Source organism: Delphinapterus leucas, chromosome 15 (assembly GCF_059928025.1).
Source record: "Delphinapterus leucas isolate spDelLeu-1000000601 "Yukka" chromosome 15, BTC_Dleu_Yukka2, whole genome shotgun sequence".
Taxonomy (NCBI): domain Eukaryota; kingdom Metazoa; phylum Chordata; class Mammalia; order Artiodactyla; family Monodontidae; genus Delphinapterus; species Delphinapterus leucas.
Genome location: NC_143143.1, coordinates 72,581,046 through 72,598,992, shown reverse-complemented (window position 1 = coordinate 72,598,992; position 17,947 = coordinate 72,581,046). Strand labels below are relative to the sequence as shown.

The window sequence follows — 17,947 nt, the reverse complement described above, 5'->3', positions numbered from 1 at the left end:
TAAAACTGAAGCAAATCATCATGAAACAGTATTTCTCTTCCTATATGCTGTACTTGCTCTTTTCTCTTTTATGAGATATTATTGATAGAATTATTGTTCTCTCTTGTTGAGAGAATTAAATGATGCACTGATATACTTAAAATACTTAGAACAGTGTTAGGCATGTGGTTAGTGCTCTTATTATTATTATTACATACTGAAAAAATGATATTTTAATGTTTAAGTATGAGACCTGGGTCAAAAACACAACCTTCTATGCTCTGGATACAGATTTCTTTATCCTTCCCAAAGCTGATGACTTAAGCTCATTTTAGCCCAATTGACTCTGAACATGGGAGCTAAATGAACTTGCCAGGCTACAGGCCGAATAATACCTGATGTCACATTATCTGGGCCTGTGATATGGGTTCCTTGAAGCAACTTAACCTCCATATTTCTTTACATATTTGCTCTGCAAAGGAATATCGTTTCTATTGATCTATGTGTCTATCTTTGTGCCAATATCACACTGCCTTGGTTAGTGGAGCTTTAAAACAAGTTTTTAAATCAGAGTAAATCCTCCAACTTTGCTCTCCTTGTTCAAGACCATTTCAGTTATTCTAGATCATTTCCATTTCTATATAGATGATAAAATCAGGTTGTCAATTTCTACTAAAAAAGCCTGATTGAAATTTGATTAAAAATGCATTTGATGGATTATGCTGAAGTATATTCAACACAACTTCACAATTAAGACAAACATAAGAACCAAAGGCAATTTGTAAAGAAGTGACGGTATTATCTCTTCACTAGAGAATTTAAGAGACCCATCCATATAGGTCTATGGAAACTGTCTTGTTGCTTTTTAAATTCTTTTTTTCCATTTTCTTGGATCCTAGTTAGTTTTCTAAAGATTTGCTGCATTGTTCATACTGATGCACTCATTACATTCATTTATTGTGTGATTATGAGTAAAATAATTACAGAAAAAATGCATTTGATCTACATATCAATTTGGAGAGAATGGCCATCTGAACAGCAGTGAGCCTTCCAATCATGGACATGGTATATATCCCTATTTATTTAGGTCTTCTTTAATTTTGTTCGGCAAAGTTTTAGAGTTTTCAATGTCTTGCACTTTTTTTTTGATAAAATTAACAAGTATTTCACTTTTTTATGATATCATAAATGGCATTTTAAATTTCATTGTTCCAGTTGTTCACTGCTTTTTCAATCCTTTCACCTTTGCTAAATTAATTTCTTAGTTTTGGTGTGATTTTTTTGGGGGGTGGGGGTTGTTTTTCAGATTTAAAAAGAACGTCTTTTAATTTAGAATTTCTTGATTGCTTTTAAAACTCAAGTGTAGAAGTCCTAAGAGAATCTGATGGGACTAAAGGAAGCCTGTGTTACTTAAACACTTGGGGCTTAGAGTAGCCAGATCTGGGTCCAAATCCCAGTGGGGCCACTTCTTAAGTCTACAAACATAAGCGTATCATGTGAGCTCTTTCACCTTCCATTTCCTTTTTTCCATTAGGGATGTCAAAATCTCCCTCAAAATGTGCTTGAAACAATGAAATGAGATAATACATAAAAAGGACTTGGCAGGATGCCTGGCACGGAGGAAATGCTGAAACATATATTCTCTTTCCTGTGTTTCTTTTACAGTCCAAAGGGCGAACTAATTCAGGATGGCCTGAACCACACCTGCCTCCGTTTGGGGAAGAATATTTCAGTACAAAACCTAGCTTTTGATTTTGGAGCACTTAAATAAGCCAAGACTTTGCTTAGTTCTGCCTTGGGTCCTGCCAGTGTAGATGGAACCCAAGTCGGGCATGATTCCATTTCGAATGTAGAATCAGCATAATTTAACCTCATCTCGAAAATCTCATGTCCCAGTTCACAGCCAGGGGGTCAGCATGATAGTCATCTGGGCTGCTGTCACAGCAGCTTCTTGGCATTTATCCGGGACTCCAGGGGAGCAAAGTGGACCCTCAGTGAGACAGGGAAGTGGATGTCACTAGTCCTCTCTGCAGCCTTGTTTTCTGGGATGCATGTGTCCAGTTGGCCAAATCTCCCCAGACGTACCCCTGTCCAAGGCCAGGCCCTTGGCATTCATCGAGCTGGCTTGCTTCCAGGGCCTGCTAATTTCATGTCCCCAGCAGCTGTTGCTTGGACCAGCCCTGGCTGCCACACCTTTGTGAGGAATGTCCAATCTCATTTTCTAAGGGCCCTGGTTGAGGGCGGGGTGTGGGGTGAGCGAGACAGGCTTGCTTCCTGCCACAGCCCAGAGGGCCGCCCCTGTTCTCTCCTTTCCTTTCCCAAGCCAGAGCCACAGAGTAGGTGGGCTTTGGGTCTGGTCAAGACCAAGGCCTCTACTTACTCCTGCATAACTGGGAGTTGACTGACCCGGACCCGCCTGGCAGAATCGAGAGGGCGATCAGGGGCAGTGGGAACTCCAGAAGCCTCTCCCCCTAGGCGAGTAGTGAGCACCTTGTGCCTGGAGGTATTCAAGCATGTGCAGCTGACCATTGTTTGAACCGTGTAGAATGGGGGCCACACCCTGAGGCCTGAGGGTGGGCCGCAACCTGCAGGAAATGCTCTGTGTGGCATGCACAATGTTTTTCTTACTTTTATTTTTAATTAAATTTGAATCCTTTGTGAATACCGTCTTAACAAAGTGATCAAATTTCACATCATTGATGACAGGACAACCAGACAATAGGGGCCTTTGTTGGGATGTACAGAGAAGGACACAGCATCCCCTATATAATATTCCTGCCGGGAAGGTGTGGTACAGGGTAGTTCACGCAGGGCCTGGTAGGCCATTGTAAGAATCTGGCTTTTACCCTGAGAAAAATGCAGGCTATAAAAGTGACATGCTCTGACTTTGTTTAGAGGGCTTCCTTTGGCTACTGTGTTCACAGACGGTTTGGGGGCAAGGATGTGGTGCAGAAAGGGTAGAAGCAGGGAGATCAGTTAGTGTGTCTATTGCAATGAGACATGACGATGGTTTGGACCTTCAACCTGGATCAGCAGAGGTGGGGAGAAGTGGTTGAGCTCTGGGTCTGTTTTGAACCTGGAGCCGAAAGATTGGGCTGATAGATTGCATAGGGGGAGTGAGAGAAAGAAGAGTCAAGGAAGCTTCCAAGGTTTTGGCCTGAGCCACAAAGGATGGCGTTGCCCTGAGCTAAGATAGGGTGAGGGTTTGAAGAGGGAAGGTCAGGAGCTCGGTGCTGTATACTGAGAGTCAGCAAAGCCCGTTAAACACGGCACGTGGGCGTGAGGGTTGTGGGCGGGCGTGCACACAGACAGGGAGCCCTGAGCAACCAGTGGGGGGTCTGAGCCCAGGCCGTCTCCCCTTGATCCCTTTCCTCCCCCACACTCAATTATTTCTGGCTTCCAAGGCCCTCGGCGTTGTTGAGCTGACCCAGGGCCTGGCAAAGATGCTTCCCCCGAGGCCCCAGGATTGTCAGCATCCGCTCAGTACCACCTGATTAATCCCCTGTTGGTCCTGCGAAACCAGAGACAGTGGAGCTTTGATGGGAGGTAGCATTTGGGGGCCACAGGAAGGGACTTCGGGACCACCTCGCAGGCGAGCCAGAGAGCAAGGCCTCGGGATTGTTACCGGAAAAACGGAAGAGCATCTATATGCTCACCCAAAGGGACTGTTCAATTAATTCATAAGACCATGCCAGGAAGTACGAAAACCATTAAAAAGACCGAGGCAGAACTACACCTCAATTTAAAAAAAAAAAAAGTTTAAAAAGAGAGAGAGAGAAAAAAAAAAAAAACAAGACAGAGACAGGGACTTCCCTGGTGGTCCAGTGGTTAAGACTCTGAGCTTCCACTGCAGGGGCCGTGGGTTCGAGCCCTGGTCGGGGAACTAAGATTCCTGTACGCTGCACGGCGCAGCCGGGGGAAGGGGGGAAGGACAGAGACAGACCCACCTATACTCATATGGAAAGGAATCTAAGACATTTTAAGCAAACAAGAGCCATTGGACAAATATTTATTGCGGGGGGAAGGTGTTAGGGTGGGGAGCAGCTAATCTTTTAGTTCACTTGTGATATATACAGGCTTGTAAATAAGTAGAAAAAGTCCTGGAAGGACTGAAATTGTTAACAGTGATTACCTCTGGGGCGACAATACAAGAGTTTTTTTATTTTAAATACTCCCCTGTTGTTTGAATTTTATGCAATGGGCATGTGCAACTTTGTAAGTTTTTCAGAAGTGCTCTCCCCGCAACACATAAACGTTTATATGCTGACATGCTAAGAAGGCTTCAGGGTACAAAGAGAGTTTGGGGGCTCTAAGGAGAGTCCCCCAGAATCTAGGCTCAGATCCCAAAGGAGTTCCCTTCATTCTGCCCCACTCTGGGGTATTCAGCTCTTCAAGGTAAAGCAGGATTGAAAGGGCAAGGAAGGCAGGCGATCTGTTCTTTAGTCCCAGCTGAGCTACTGCCTGGCTGTGTGGCTTTGGGTAGGTCCCTGTACCACTCTGTGCCTAAGATTCCTCCCCTGTATAATGAGGGGCTGAACCACACTTACTCCTGGAGGTAAGTCGATTTCTCGCACATGCAACATCAGCTACTCGACTGTGGCTGCCCGGAGAGGTGGTGAGGGGAGACTGCTCCGCCTTATTAGGATTCAGCATCATGATCGATTAACAACGTCTGTTGTGGACACAGGATGGGGAAGTGGTAGCCCATGTGACAGATGACTTGTTGCCTTGGACTAGATGGTCTTCAAGGTCCGTTCCAGCTGTGCCTTTCTTGGGATTGAAATATTCTCACTTACCCCCGAGTTGAGGTTGTCTATGACCCTGTTGTGCATGTGTGGATATCAGGAACGCCACAGTCTGTATTAGCTACGGGGCGCTGGCATCAGCTCCTACTGGTGCATGACGGCCCATTGTTAAGTTTTCAGGAATTTTGCAAGCTGGCTGTTCGACCGCTGGTAGCTTCACTGGCCAGGGTGGGAATATTTAGATGATGGAAATTGGCCGACGCGGTGAATCAGGGTTGTTTGTTTTTCCAAAGAGCTGTTTTACCAGCATACCAGGAACAATGTGCTAATATGAAATGCACTTCTCTCCTTCCCACCCAAATTTAGGGCAACCAACCCTCCCTGTTTCCAACCCTCCCGGTTTGCCTGGGAACTGTCCTGGTTTTAGTACTGAAAGTATTAAAGTTTCTCGGGAAACCCCTCAATCTCAGGCAAACGGGGATGACTGGTCACCCTGCAATCCTTTCCCAAGAAGTGAAGGGAGCCAACATTTATCGAGAGTCTGAGGTCTCTGCTAGATAACTCACAGGACACTCACAGCAACCCTGCAAGGAAAATTGCTTTGCTTCCTTTGCTGAGCAGAGATAGACTCAAAAAGAACTTGTCCAGCGCCAGGTACTCATGTACTCATTTGACAGTATCTGCTGGATGCCTTCTCTGGGCATCACATTGAGGGCTGGAGATGCTGTGGTGAGCAAGGCATTGGGTCCCTGCCCTCAAGAGCATGCATTCTAACAGCAGAGACAAGCATTGGACAGTTATTTAATTACAACATGGGATAAATAATTTGAAGGGCAAGTAGAAGGGTTTATGAGCTGATAATGGGTGAGCCTAGTCTGGTCGGGTAATCAGAGAAGGCTTCCTTGAGGAAGTGATCTTAGCCTTGAGGCTGAGATCTTAAGGATGGGTGCTGGGAGGACCACATGGTGCCGGACAAAAGGAATATTGAGTGCAAAGGCTTGGAGGTGGGAACGGAGCATGCTGTGTTCAAGAAAATGTGGGGGCTTCCCTGGTGGCGCAGTGGTTGAGAGTCCATCTGCCGATGCAGGGGACGCGGGTTCGTGCCCCGATCCGGGAAGATCCCACGTGCCGCGGAGCGGCTGGGCCCGTGAGTCGTGGCCGCTGAGCCTGCACGTCCGGAGCCTGTGCTCCGCAACGGGAGAGGCCACAACAGTGAGAGGCCCGCGTACTGAAAAAAAAATAAAAAAATAAAAAAGAAAAGGTGGGAGCACAGAGACTGGGAGAGAGAGTGGGATACATGAGGCTGGAGGGTTGGCAGGGCCCAAGCCAAGAGGGCTTCGTGGGTCACAACGAAGCGTCTGAATTTCATCCTTAGAGCAGATGCTGTAGGACTCCCTCAGACACGCCGCAGGAGCAGGGTCCTCTTTTCCCCAGCTGCCGGAAGTTTGGGCTGCTGATGGCTCATAGCTGGCCATTGCCCTCTGTCAAAAGGAGGTGCCCCCCTCTGGGGGTAACCCACAGTTAAGGACTAGTTGATACAGGAGTACAAAGATCCAGCCTCCTTGCTTTGATTTTGGACAACTCTGAAGGGCCATACCAGCTCCAGAGACCCCCATGGGATCCAGTGAGGCTTTAGCTGCAACTGTTCAACTTCTTCCACTTATTGAAGCCTGCTTCCTTCCTTACGGCTGTTTGCCCTGAGAGCCCTCCCCCCAAAATCACCCACGTGCAATCTCAGTCTCAGAATATGTTTCCTAGGGGACAATCCTCCCTCAAGGTACTGGGAAGCCGTCACAAAGTTTTATGTGGGGATAACCTGATCACATCTGCATCTTACAAAGGAGATGACTCTGGCGGCAGCGAAGCTGGATTGAAGTGGGTATCTGGGGAGGCAAAGACCAGGGCAGATGCTACTGTAGTTAACCAGGGAATATTGGCACAGCCCTGCACTAGATGGACGGAGTGGAGATAAAGGGAAGTGGGGAGAGATTAAAGAGATATTCAGAGTCAGGTCTGTTTCCAAAACCCAAGCAATTTCCATTATTCTTTGCTGCTCCCAAAGATGTCTCAGGTTTGACTTGCTCTCTCTGGGACACAGGATCCATGGTCTTCATCAAGGTGGGATGGGTCCCCTATAGTCAAGAGCAGCTACGTGGCTGTCCATGGCATGGGCATGTGTGTTCACCACAATGGGCATTCCTGGTTTACCTCATCTGATTTAGGGTGCCTGGACAAGAGCCGTGACCCTTGGACTCTTCTGGCGCTCACTCCCCTACCTGCCATGCTCTATCTTAAACCCTGTCTGAAATCTATTGTTGACGCTTCCATGGTCCTGCCCAAAGATCTTGAACTAACTTCTAAGACTACGTGAGAGGACTTGGAGAAGGATCAGAGATGGCTGTTGGACAAAATAGACAATATATAGACAAGATAGCGGCCATAGGTGGGAAAAAGTGATGAGAGTTTGGAGGAAGGAAGGTGGCCTGGGTAGGTTTCTGAAGGAGGTGGCTTTGAAAGTAGGCTTTGGGGGATTTGGGGAGGAAAACTGAGAAGGTGAGCTGGGACCAGGTCATGAAGACACTGAACTGTCGGGTAAGGACTTCCATGGGCAGTGGGGACCCCTGGAGAGGAGCTACTCCTGATTACTTTCTCTCCATCTCTGTTCAGCCCCCTAGGGACACTGACAGTTGGACCTCAGTTTCCTAGAAATAGGCAGGTGTCACCGGCCAGAGGGGATGGTGCTCTCAGTATTCATTCTGTATTTGGAGGCAGAATCCATGGTCTGACCCACAGGTCTCTTCTCTGTCTCCCCTTGGGTTTCTAAAATGGTCATGCTTTCTTCCGAGCTGAGGTTTGGGTGAGGGTTTCTGAACCTTTCGCTTGTAAGGGGTATTCTGAGGTTCTTAGAGGTACAGAGGAGAAAGCACTGGCCAGGATGCTTGGCTGTGATCACCAACAACTGCTACACTGGTGTGATCGTGAGCAAGTTATTTACATTTTTTTTTTTTTTTTGTGATACGCGGGCCTCTCACTGTTGTGGCCTCTCCCGCTGTGGAGCACAGGCTCCAGACGTTCAGGCCCAGCGGCCATGGCTCACGGGCCCAGCCGCTTCGCGGCATGTGGGATCTTCCTGGACCGGGGCACGAACCCGCGTCACCTGCATCGGCAGGCGGACTCTCAACCACTGCGCCACCAGGGAAGCCCTATTTACATTTTTAGTGTCAGTTTTTCCCACTGTAAAATCAGAATGCTAATACTTGTATCTGTTTGGATATTTTTTTCTGTCTGCAAGTAACAGAAAACCCTAACTCCAGATGACCTAAACTAGCCCTTTCCAACAAAAATATGACATGGGCTCCAAACATAATTTAAAATTTTCCAGTAGCCACATTTAAAAAGGTGAAATGAATTTTAATCACATCTTTTATTTAACCCATTACCCCAAATATTATAATCTCCACATGTAATCAATATGTAATTATTAGTGAGATATTTTACATTCTTTGTTGTACTAAATCTTTTTATTTTTATTCATTTATTTATTTATTCATTGGCTGCACTGGGTCTTCGTTGCTGTGCGCTGGCTTTCCTAGTTGCGGCGAGCAGGGGCTACTCTTTGTTGAGGTGGGCGGGCTCTAGAGCGCAGGCTCAGTAGTTGTGGCACGTGGGCTTAGTTGCTCTGAGGCTTGTGGGATCTTCCCAGACTAGGGCTCAAACCTGTGTTGCCTGCATTGGGAGGCGGATTCTTAACCACTGCGCTACCAGGGAAGTCCCTGTACTAAAACTTTTAAATTCAGTGCTCAATAACCACACACATCTAATGGCTACCGTATTGGACAGCACAGACCTTGTTTAATAAGGATATTTCTAATCACACATAAACAAGAATCCAGAGGTAGGCAAGTCTCAGGACTGGTTAATTTGGAGGCACAACAGCATCAGCAAGACCCAGGTTCCTGCTACCTTTTTGCTCTGCCATCCACAGAGTGTCAGTTTTGTTCTCAGCTAGTTCCCCTCATGGTCCCAATATGGCTGCCACAGCTCCAGGAGTCATGTCCACATGCGACAACATCCAGCAGAAAAAGAGGGTATGTTTCTCCACAAGTATCTCTTCAGAAGAACTAAGAACTCTTTCTTGTCTCCCTTGCCCCACACCTTTTGCTGACTTACCTCAGGTCTCAATGCCAGAGTTCATCACATGTTCATACGCTCATGTCTAATCCAATCGCTGGCAAGGTGGATAGACTTGAATGCCTGGCCTTTTTTTTTTTTGGCTGTGCTTTGCAGCTTGCAGGATCTTAGTTCCCCTACCAAGGACTGAACCCGGGCCCTGACAGTGAAAGCACCGAGTCCTAACCACTGGACCACCAGGGAATTCCCGAATGCCTGGCTTAGAGCAATCAGGATTTGCCCCTGGATTGGAGACCTTACTCTGAGTCACATGGGAGGAATACTGGACCCTGGGACAAAAATTAAGGCTCTATTAGCAAAGAGGACAATTGTTGTTGGGTAAGCAACAACCAACAGTAGCTGTACAATAATACCTGCTCCCCTGACCCCACCAGGTTAAACTGATGTGCGCCTTATGGTCATTTCCCAAAGTGGGTTCCATGGAATACTAATCCTGACAGGTGTTCTGCAAGAAGGGTCTTCTGATTAACTAGCATCTCCTCACGGAGACTCATGGTCCCCAGGAGCACTTTAGGAGTTCTGACAAACTCCCACAGGCAGGAAAACTCTCATTTCATTTAACCTCCTCAAACTGTCTTGACTTCAGAATTGTTTTTCTTTTTTTACATGATAAAATACATTAACACCAGTTTTGCGAAACACATTTTTTGGAGATCCTGCCTTAGTGGATTATTAAGTTATACAGCCAGGAAAATTTTCCACAGGCTATACACCTCCAGTTTGGCCTCTTATGGTCAAAACTGGATGAGCAGTACCTACCACGCTGGGAAGATTCCTGCAGACCAGGTAGTGGATAGAGGCCCCAGTGACTCAGGCCACAGGCATCCTTTTCCTGAGAAGGAATGAAAAGTGCAGTTTTGCCCTAACTAAACTCATCCAAAACTTGGATTCAGACCCTATGGGAAAGTCGCACGTCAGGGTGCTGGCATGTGGTTACTTGCTTATTTTCCTAGACTTAGTTTTGATTACCCTTTCGGTGTCTTCCTTCCCTTGCTTTCTCTTTGTCAAAGCAAATGTATTCACACTGGCGTTTAAAACCGCAGAAGCCCTCTTATCTGATGTCATCAATACCAAATGCAAGCTGGTTAACTGAATGTTAGTAAGATCAGAGAAAGATTTTAAAAATGATTTATATATCTTATGACATTTATTTTCATTTATATCACATTTACGTATAGTGTATAGATATTCAGTCTTTTTCATTCACTAATCTTTTGATGGCAAAGCTTTTTTTGGGGGTGGGGAGAGAGACTGTGCTTCGCAGCTTGCGGGATCTTAGTTCCCCGACCAGGGATCGAACCTGGGCCCTGGCAGTGAAAGCACAGACTCCTGACCACTGGACCGCCAGGGAATTCCCGGCAAAGCCTTTTTTATGATGGCAGTGGAGTTTCCCATTGTCTGTCTCCCATTCCTGTAACGTATCATCTATAATTTCCAGTTTCTGTTGGTTTCTTTAAAATGGAGCAAGAAATTAAAGACACTGCAACGTAATCCGAGTGTAGAAAACGTCTAGATTTCTATAATTTTGTTCCAAACTTTTATAGTTATCCCATTCATGCCAAATTTGGGAGCGATTTTTAAGGAACTGTCTCCCTGTGAACATCCGAAAACATTCAGCTTGTGTTTGGAGAAGTAAGACTCTTCTTCTGTACACTCATAGTCCATTGGTTTAGAGAACAAATATTAATAAATAACAAAATTTCAATAATGAGTACAATGGAGGTAAACAGGTTTAGGAACAGTCTTAAATAAACACACAGTTCCACATGTGGGAACAGAGGCATGGATTTGCTAGGGCATAGGCTGCTGGGCAGGCACATCAGGGTGCTAAGGGCATCAGTTAGCAGGTTTTACAACAGAGGAACAGAGCATGGTGGCTAACTGTAGGTCAGTGGAAAACTTTTACAGAATTCATATTAGAATCATCTGAGATGCTTTCCAGTATCCACATCAACTAAGTCATAATCTCTGGCCCTGGGGAGTGGATCTTAAACTATAGATGTGGCTTCCAGAAACTCCTCCATCCTGTGTGTTTAGAGGGTGTGGAAGCAGGTCTCACTGATAAGCAGACCCCCAAATGTTCTTCTCAAGGACAGAAGTTCTGAGGCCCGACTCAGGGGTGTTCCCAAACCAGCGAAAGCCGGGCATTCCAGGCCACCAGCCCACTCTCTTACCAGCACACACACCTAGGCAGAAAACCAGAGCTGGTCTCGTTCTCTCCCTCTGAGTTCTCTCTGTCCTCCCTGGCTCTTCTTCATCTTCCCAGTTAATCCCAGTTAATCCTTTGCCAGCTTTTCTGAGCAAAGACTCTGACCTGCCAAAAAGCTAGCCTTTATTGAGCACTTGCTGTGTGCTAGCTGCCTCACATAGAGTTCACTTAATCTTTGGTCAACCAACCCTCCCCACTCCACTGCCAACCAAGATCTGGATCGTCATCTCTCTGGACCACACTGCTGGGGCTGCGTAACGTTTATTTCTGATGAGTGATTAAATCCAGTCTATTGCTGGCACTAGACTCCAAGCCCCTTGAGGGCAGGGACCACGTCTATTTATTCACACTGCATCCCCAGCACCTAGCCCAGTGAATGCAGGTGCACTGCAAATACTTGCTGATTCAAAGGAATGAATGAAAAACCATATAAAGTAGGTATCATTACCTCCATGTTATAGGACAGCTGAGGCTTACCGGGTTTCAATAACTTATGCATGTTTTAGAACTATCCAGTGTCAGAGTTAAGGTTAAAACCCAGGTTATTCTATACTAAACCTGAAGGGGAATTGCAGGGAGAAGGCGATATTCAGGTTTTATTAAACTTAGGAGCCTGGTCTGTATATTAGGACTACATTTACCATGGTTACAGACTTCACCAGCCTTTTACAAATAACCCAATAACTCCCAGAGTTAGATGTGAGTATTCTCGGTAGCCACTGCCAGTCCCTACTGAGCACTTACCATGCGCTGAGTCATGAGGGGAAAGAAAAATGCAGTTCCTGCCCTTGAAAGAACAGCAGGGTGTCATTCAGGAGAAAATCCTCCCAGATTCATCAGATGTTAACTCGGCTTCCTCAGGCCTGGGAACTGTGCTAGTTGCTGAGATCACAGCAAATAAGCTAGATATGATGCCTTCCCTCTTGGAAGCCACAGTTTGGTAGGGAAGGCTTAAGGTGAATAAATGATCATAATAATCAGTTAGCTGCTACTACACACAATGTCCAGAAGAAGTACTGACATCATGTGGTAGTACTCAGGGGGAAGGGCTCAGGAAATCATCCTGGATGTAGTCAGGTTTAAGCTGAATCTTGAAATATCACTAGAAGCTGGCCAGGGGAGGAGAGAGAAGAGCACACCAAGAAAAATAAGGGAAGCATGTGCAAAGGCCCTGAGGTAGGAAGGCGAGTGTGACTGGAGAGCCGTTCAAAAAGAGTCAGGAAAGGTGGGCAGGGGCAGCCCACTCCGGGCTTTGTAGGCTGCTGAGAATCTTGGTCCTTACCCTGCGGGCAGTGGGAAGCCCTGTAATGTCTACAAGTCCCAGTGAGGGGATCATCCCCAAGGGTATTAGGAAGCGCTTCCTTACATAGAGGCTCCTCTCAGCCAGATGGCTGTGGGTGGGTCCTCCTCTCCCTCTTTGGATGCATTCTTCCTGTCCCCAGAGAGAACTGTCCTGCCTTAGAGAGTCAGGCAGGGGATGGCTCCAGCACTTGGCTCTTCCCCCTTCCCTGCGCCCCATCACTCCCAGCCTCCCCTGGATGTTTGTGCCTCTTGCCACTTGCTCGTAAGTTTCCTAATATAGCCTGGCCATTTCCTCCCCAACTGGAGGCCAAGAGCCCTTCTCCTGTTGCAATCTCAGTTTTTCCTGGGCTTAAAGTGGCCACGTCAGCCCATCTCATGCCAAATTTAAGCCAAAGGTAGACTGGTTGATTTAATTTCACAAACTTGTCCATTCTCGAGATTAGATGTCTTCTTTCTTTCCTCTGGTTTACCATCTTCTCTGCTCTTTTCTCACTCACTTCCCCCTTTGATTTATATATTTTTTTCTTCTTTCTTCTGAGGCTTCTGGAAGGAGCACAGCCAGACATGGGTGTGAGTTTTGACTCTGTGCATTTATTAGCTGTGTCATCTTCAGCGAGCCTTATAGGAACTATTAAATATCTCTCTGGTCATTTCGCAGACCTGTTTTCAGATGGATAGAGCAGAAAGAAAAGAAAATAGTTGGAAAGTGCGTGCTATTCACTCACTCACTCACTCATTCAGCAAATATTTATTGAGTACCTATTTGATACTGTTCTAGGTACTAAGGATACAACAGTGAGCAAAAAAGAATGGAATCCCTGCCTTTGTGGAACTTACATTCCAGTAGGAGAGATGGTTAATAAACAAAAGAAAAAGCAAAATATATGTAATATTAGATATGCTATGAAGGAAAAAAGAAAGCAAAGAAGGGAGATAAAAAGAAAAAACCTTGGGTGGGGGTTATAATTTTAAATAGGGTGGTGAGGGAGTCTTCAGGGAGATGACATTTGAGTAAAGGCTTGAAGATGGTGAGGGAGTGAGCCATGCAGATATCTGGAGGAAGAACATTCTAGGCAGAGCAAACAGCAAATGCAAAGGCCCTGAGGCAGGACCATGGCTAGTGTGCGGGTAGAATAGCAAGGAGGCCTCTGTGGCTAGAGTGAAGTGAGGGAAAGGGGAGAATGGGAGGCGGTAAGGATGGAGGAGTGATGCGGATGAGATCAGGTAGGGCCTTGTGGGTCACTAAGGACTTCAGCTTTTTTTCTGAGTAAGAAGGAGCAGAGCAGTGTCGTGATCTGGCTTATTATATTTGAACAGAATCCCCTCTGATAGGTGTGTTAGGGAGATAATGGTGGCTCAGACTACCATCTAGCAGCAATGGGGGTGGTGAGACGTGGCGAGATTCTAGATTCACTTGGAAAGTAGAGTGGACAGGATTTCCTGATGGATATTTGCAGGACGCTGTACTGGGTAGGGTTTTTTTTTTTCCCTTAAAAATTTATTTACAAATTATTCATTTATCAAATCAACTTTATTGAGGGATAATTTCCATGCAATAAAACACATTTTAAGTGCACAGTCTTTTTTTTTTTTTTGGAATTTTATTTTATTTATTTTTTTATACAGCAGGTTCTTATTAGTCATCAATTTTATACACATCAGTGTATACATGTCAATCCCAATTGCCCAATTCATCACACCCCCCCACCCCACCCCCCGAGGTGTACAGTCTTGACAAACGTCTACACCTGTGTAACCACCAGCATAGTCAAGATACAGAACATTTGCATCAACTCAGAAAGTTCCCTGGTGCCCCTGCACAGTGGATCCCCCTTACCCCTCTGGTAACCACGGATCTGCTTTCTATCACCATAGTTTAGTTTTTTCCAGGCTTTCATGTCATTGGAATCATATGATTTGTCTCCGGCTTCATTCCCTTGGCATGTTTTTGAGATCCACCCATGTTGGTGTGTGTTTCAGTAACATGCTACTTTTTATTGCGGACTAGTATTCCAGTGTGTGGTTGAGCGCAGTTTGTTTATCCATTTTCCAGTTAATGGACATTTGGGTTGTTTCCATCTTTTGTTGTCTCCCAAAGAAGCCGGAAAACAGGTATTATTTTTCTACTTTCCAGGTAAGGAAATTGAGAATCAGAAGAAGTAGCTTGGTCAAGGTTCCCCAGCTTAGATGGTGTTTGAAACCAGTTTGTCTCTCTCTGTGTTTCTTTCTGTCCCCCTGCTTCCCACACAATGTGGCCCCATGTGGATGAACTTGGAAAATGGAGCATAATAGTTTTCTATCTGTCTCCTCACATTTTCATCCTTTGTAGCACACTCTCATTTCTTTATTCTCTACACTTGCCACATAATCCCACTTCCCCCCTTGAGTCAGACCTCAGTTCAAATCCCAGTTCTGCTTCTTCCTCACTGTGTGACTTTGGGCAAGTCACATAACCTCTCTGAACATCAATCCACCTAAGAAATGGAGAGCATATTTGCATCTTCCTTTGCGAGGTCATGCCCAACGCTCTCATCTCTCTCTGTCTCTCTCCATTTCTCTTTGGCCCTGTTACAGTTGATATTCTCTGATCATTGGTTTTCCATGGCTGGTCATTGAAGGGAGGTGAGCCCTGCTGTCCCCTCACCCCTGGCTGTTCCTGCCTGCCGTACTGAGGGGCCAGAAGCACCAGACACCCTCCCCAACAAATTAAAGCAGAATTTCAGGTGGCAAGGCCCGGGGATCTGTATTTTATCTTTAGCTTCTCACATGCATCCAGGATTGAGAACTGTGGGCTCAGAGCATGAGCTTTGGGCATCAGATAGACTTGGGTTTTGGTCCTGCTTCCTTGGTCAAGTCTAGTAACTTCTCAGATCACCAACTTCCTCTCCTGTAAATAAGCATCTGTATGAGACCCACCTCACAGGATTGCCGGGAGGTGTAAGTGAACCCCCCGCACTGTACGTGATCCTTGATGGGGTCTCTTCACACACAAAGGGCTGGGGCTGGGTAGGCGTGGGACCCTAAGCTGGAGCAGTCTGTGCTGGGAGGGGCCGGGCCGCGTGGAGTCATGGGGACTCACTGTCCTTTGCCTCCAGAGTCACAGTGCCCCGATTCCTAGAAGCCCAGCATCTCAAAGTGAGGCCAAACCTTAGAGCCTCATCACCAACATGTCATTGACTGATGGGGCAATTGAGCCTGTAAGAAAGGAAGAGAGTCACCCAAGGTCACACCGTGAGATGGCGTCTCTGGACAGGTTCAAGCCAATCAATCAGCAAATATTTCTGGAGCACCTCTATGTGCCAGGCACTGTCCCAGATGCTGGGGATACATCAGAACAGAAAACAGGAAAGATCCCTGCACCCACAAGGCTTCCATTCTAGCAGGGGAGGAAAAGCAATAAATATAAATAAATAAGTCATATGGTATGTCAGAAGGTGATAAATGCTATAGAAAAAAAAGAAAAAGTAGATCACGGATATCTTGGTGCTTGTGGGGACACAGGCAGACTGTAGTTTTAAATAGGGTGGTCAGGTAGTCCTCAGTGAGCAAACACTTGAAGGATATAGGTAGGAAAAGAGTTCCTGGCAGAGGGAACAGCCAGTGCAAAGGTCCGAATGGGAACATGCCTGTCAGGTTGACCTTAAGAGTCCCTTACCAGCCAACCTGGGTATTTGTTGTTAAGTCATTTGGTTCTTTTGGTTAACCAGGGCAGCACATCAGCTTGTGTTTAAAACAACGGCTCTGAATTTCCCCCCTCCCTTCAGTGAACATGATGTGTCAGGCACTGTTCTACATACAAAAGGCACAAAGACGAAGGCAGAGAGATGGCTTTCAGTGGTGCTGCTGCGAAGAGACCAAGAAGGTAGAACAGCTGTGTGTGGGGGTGAGGGAGGTGTTGAGTTGGAGATGCTGTGTAACATCTGGGGGCATCCATCTCCAAGGCAACATGTGGAGCTGCAGAGGGGAAGAAGTTGGGGATATATTCAGGAGAATCTGCAGGACACAGATGGCAGTTATAAAAACACCAGATGATGCAGTCACCCAGGGAGGATGGGGAGGAGGTTTTGGACGGAGCCCCGGGGAGCACAGCCTGTTAGGATGGGGGTGGAATACGAGGACATTTTGTCACCTTTGTATCAGCTTGTTCACACAACTCAGGTGACCTCACACGCTAGCATAACTTTGTAAAATCACACCACACATATCTTTTCTTTCTTAGTTCTTCAGCAATATTAGCTCATTTAAACCTCCAACAACCCTATGAGGTAAGAGGCAATTGTTACCTGTTTGACGGGTGAGAAAGCTGAGCCTCAGAGAGGTTAAGTCACTTGCCCAAGGTTACACAGCTAGCAAGGGCAGAGGTAGGGTTCGGACCCAGCAGCCTGGCTCCGCAGTCTGTGCTCTTAACCATTACTCTGTGCTTCCTCTCTATTCACGTCGTGGCCACATGCACAGATTCTATTTCCCAGGAGATCAGGTATTCACACTCATGGACATGCAAGGCCTTCTTGTTACCAGCTTCCTGTACACGCCATCTTGCGTACACGTCGTCTTACACGGTCTCAGTTTCATTAATGCGCACAACTTCACACACTCACTCAGCCTCGAGTGTCTCAGATTACTTTGTGCTTTAACACTCAGATGGCCTTGTGTACTCAGACCTCACACATACCCATAATGTCACCTCCACTGGGCACTCACTCCAGTGTGTACACACTGCATCATACACTCATGAGCTCACAGAGGCAAAGGACACCAATAGGCACGTTCCTAACAGTCTCCTCTACCCATGGCCTTGCACAAATACACACTCGCCTGTGCCCTGCAACATTCACACCGCTATGCAAACTCACCGTCTTATCCATTCATGACCTTGGACTTTCACGTCACCTTGCACACTAGGATAACCATGCACACGCATTCAGCCTCACATACTGACAGAGCCTTGCCTGCTCACAAGTTTGCACTCTTTGATCCTCTAGTAGTCTTGCACCCTCACTCAACTTTGCCTTTCCTGCATACTTAAGACCTCAAATGCTCTCATAACCTTATATACGTCCCATGCTCACGTGATCTCGGTCACCCTCTGTGCACACACTGCCTTGCACACTCAAGCTTCTACACTCACACAAATGCAATATTCACGCTACCGCACAAACTCACTGTTGTACCACTCGTGCTCTGGCACATTCATTTGCTCTGTGTGATTCCAAATCTGTGCACACTCACAGAGCCTCATCTGCTCACACAACCTCACACTTAAGACGGACTCACTCAACCTCACCCGATTTCGCACAGTAAAGATCCTGGCGCATTCCCACCGACAGAAATACTCACACCGGTCATGCAAACTCCTTCCGGCCTGTCTGCTCGTGTCCTGGCACGCACTCCCGGGGCCCCGCCTTCCCGCACAACTTCACACACCGACACTCGGCATCACACCACCTCACTCCATCTTGCACGCTCGTGGCCTTGCCACGTTCCCACCGACGGAAATATTCACACCACTACGCAGACTTCT

At 46.5% G+C, this 17,947-nt stretch overlaps 1 protein-coding gene across 1 annotated transcript in view; it reads left to right on the top strand.

The window, feature by feature from the left end:
* The window catches only part of JPH2 (junctophilin 2), a 60,220-nt gene that overhangs the window by 5,955 nt on the left and 36,318 nt on the right, over positions 1–17,947 (top strand). The window lies entirely within an intron of this gene.